The 3236-nt window shown below is 36.4% G+C and overlaps 1 protein-coding gene across 1 annotated transcript in view; it reads right to left on the bottom strand.

The window, feature by feature from the left end:
• The window catches only part of LOC110464626 (inosine-uridine preferring nucleoside hydrolase-like), a 14969-nt gene that overhangs the window by 9489 nt on the left and 2244 nt on the right, over window positions 1-3236 (bottom strand). The gene's annotated exons all lie outside the window — the stretch shown is intronic.

Raw genomic sequence — 3236 nt, 5'->3', positions numbered from 1 at the left:
TTGCAATATGAGAAAGATCTGTTTAGTTCTTCTTTTAATCGATTTTGTTTTTATGATCAGTTTCAAAATATAACATACACAAGGCGGGATCAAGGGGAACCTACATTTAAAATTTGAGAAAGATCCCTCCCGTACTTCCCGAGAAATAGCGATAACAAACTTTCACTATCAAAATCCAAGATGGCTGCCTGTCGGCCATGTTGTTTATCCGATCAGTCTCTAAAATTGCCCTGCACAGCTAGGACCAAGGGGAACCTACATATAAAATTTAAGAAAGATCCCTCTAGTTCTTCCGGAGAAATAGCGGTAACAAACCTACAATATCAAAACCAAAGATGGCTGCCTGTCGGCCATGTTGTTTATCCGATCAGTCTCAAAAAAATGCCCTGCACAGCTAAGGACCAAGGGGAACCTACATATAAAATTTGAGAAAGATCCCTCTAGTACTTCTTGAGAAATAGCGATAACAAACTTTCACTATCAAAATCCAAGATGGCTGCCTGTCGGCCATGTTGTTTATCCGATCAGTCTCAAAAGTTGCCCTGCACAGCTAAGGACCAAGGGGAACCTGCTTATAAAATTTGAGAAAGATCCCTCTGGTACTTCTTGAGAAATACCGATAACAAGAATTGTTTACGGACGGACGACGTACGACGGACAACGGACGGACCACGGACGCAGGGTGATTTGAATAGCCCACCATCAGATGATGGTAGGCTAAAAACTTATTTTCAAGAGTTAAGTTATGTTTTGAGTAATTTGTTTAAAACATACCAGGGTATTGATTGACCAATCTTAACAGTGCAAGTGTCGCATGTTCTGATTGGATGATATTCATGTCTACTTGTTCAGGATTGGCTACATCTCCCATCCCATCTCTGCCGTGGTAATGAGTCGCGTCTGGACCTTCACCAATCAGTGGCTTTTCACAACCTTTATATACAGGTACCTAGCAACAGACAATGGGAGTTACTCGTTGAGAAAAGCTGGACAAATATTATGTTAGGTATAAAAAGGGCAGTTGCTAAATATAAATTCTTTGTCTAGATGATGGGGCTTATATTCCGTCTTTGCGTATTGCAGAGTTATCTTCTCTTGGGACCAGGTATTAATTGTTACGTCATTGGTTTGTGCGAGAAAATTACGTGGTTTTCTCAAAAATTGATGACTTTACTCTCACAAACAAGTGACGTAACAATCAATACCTGCTCCCAAGAGAAGATAACTGCAATACGCAAAGACGAAATAGACTCTTGCACGTTTATGAACTGGTATCAAACATTAATATTACACTAGCTGAATTCATTTGTCAATTTGGTCCTCAATTCATTTATTCGCTTAACCCATTCACCCCTATGTAACTTTAGTAGACTCTAACATGCATTAATATGGATGAGTCCATTATGATCTACAGTGGTGAAAGGGTTAATGTACAGCAAGATGGACCATAATTTTATTGCCAACAACAGATACATATTTTATACCTTACATACATTTTACTTTTCATTTCTCTGATGAAGGTGACGAGTACATATTGTACTAGTCATTAAAGTATCACATATAAACTTTTCACTGGTTGTGCTATATAAACCTGTATACAAATACAAGTTTTTGACTTGGGGTCATGTGATGATTGTAAGAAAATGTAATATTCTTTTTCTTGTCCCATGAAGAAGTAATAACAGGTAAAACCGTTTTTTTTAATTAAAATGCAACGGCTACCTTGAGCATTTCAAAAACAAAACCAGATCATTAATACAACGATACACATAATAAATTCCCTACCTTTAGCTTGTCACAGAACAAAAACATTTGTAATGGAACACCTTTACAATTTCTTTCCATTAGATTGTAACATACAGACAGGACCTTTAATATACATTGTAATTTTGGATTGCTTGCCATTAGATTGTCACACAAAGACAGAACGCTTATTACACATTGGAATTTTGGATTGCTTGCCATTATCTTGTCAAACACAGACAGAACCTTTATTATACATTGGAATTTTGAATTGCTTGCCATTTTCTTGTGAAACACAGACAGAAAGTTTATTATACAAAGGAATTTTGAATTGCTTACCTTTAGATTGTCACATACAGACAGAACGCTTATAATATATTGGAACAAATATGGATTGCTTACCTTTAGATTGTCACATACAGACAGAACATTTATTATACATTGGAACACATATGGATTGCTTACCTTTAGCTTGTTACACACAGACTGAACCTTTATTATATATTGGAACAGATATATGGATTGCTTACCTTTAGCTTGTCACATACAGACAGAACCTTTGTTACACATTGGAACACATATGGATTGCTTACCTTTAGCTTGTCACATACAGACAGGACCTTTATTATACATTGGAACACATATGGATTGCTTACCTTTAGCTTGTCACATACAGACAGGACCTATATTATACATTGGAACACATATGGGTTGCTTACCTTTAGCTTGTCACATACAGACAGGACCTTTATTATACATTGGAACACATATGGATTGCTTACCATTAGCTTGTCACATACAGACAGGACCTTTATTATACATTGGAACACATATGGTTGTTACCTTTAGCTTGTCACATACAGACAGGACCTTTATTATACATTGGAACACATATGGATGTTTTCTTTAGCTTGTGACATACAGACAGGACCTATATTATACATTGGAACACATATGGTTGTTACCTTTAGCTTGTCACATACAGACAGGACCTATATTATACATTGGTACACATATGGATTGCTTACCAATAGCTTGTCACATACAGACAGGACCTATATTATACATTGGAATACATATGGATTGCTTACCTTTAGCTTGTCACATACAGACAGGACCTATATTATACATTGGAATACATATGGATTGCTTACCTTTAGCTTGTCACATACAGACAGAACCTATATTATACATTGGAACATATATGGATTGCTTACCATTATCTTGTCACATACAGACAGAACCTTTATTGAACATTGGAACACATATGGATTGCTTACCATCATCTTGTCACATACAGACAGAACCTTTATTATACATTGGAACACATATGGATCGCTTACCTTTAGCTTGTCACATACAGACAGAACCTTTATTATACGTTGGAACACAAATGGATTGCTTACCTTTAGCTTGTCACATACAGACAGGACCTTTATTACACATTGGAACACATATGTATTGCTTACCTTTAGCTTGTCACATACAGACAG

The sequence above is a fragment of the Mizuhopecten yessoensis genome, unplaced genomic scaffold, assembly GCF_002113885.1.
Source record: "Mizuhopecten yessoensis strain PY_sf001 unplaced genomic scaffold, ASM211388v2 scaffold11017, whole genome shotgun sequence".
Lineage (NCBI taxonomy): Eukaryota > Metazoa > Mollusca > Bivalvia > Pectinida > Pectinidae > Mizuhopecten > Mizuhopecten yessoensis.
Note: the sequence above shows the minus strand (reverse complement) of the source record. Positions and strands in the feature narration are given on the sequence as shown.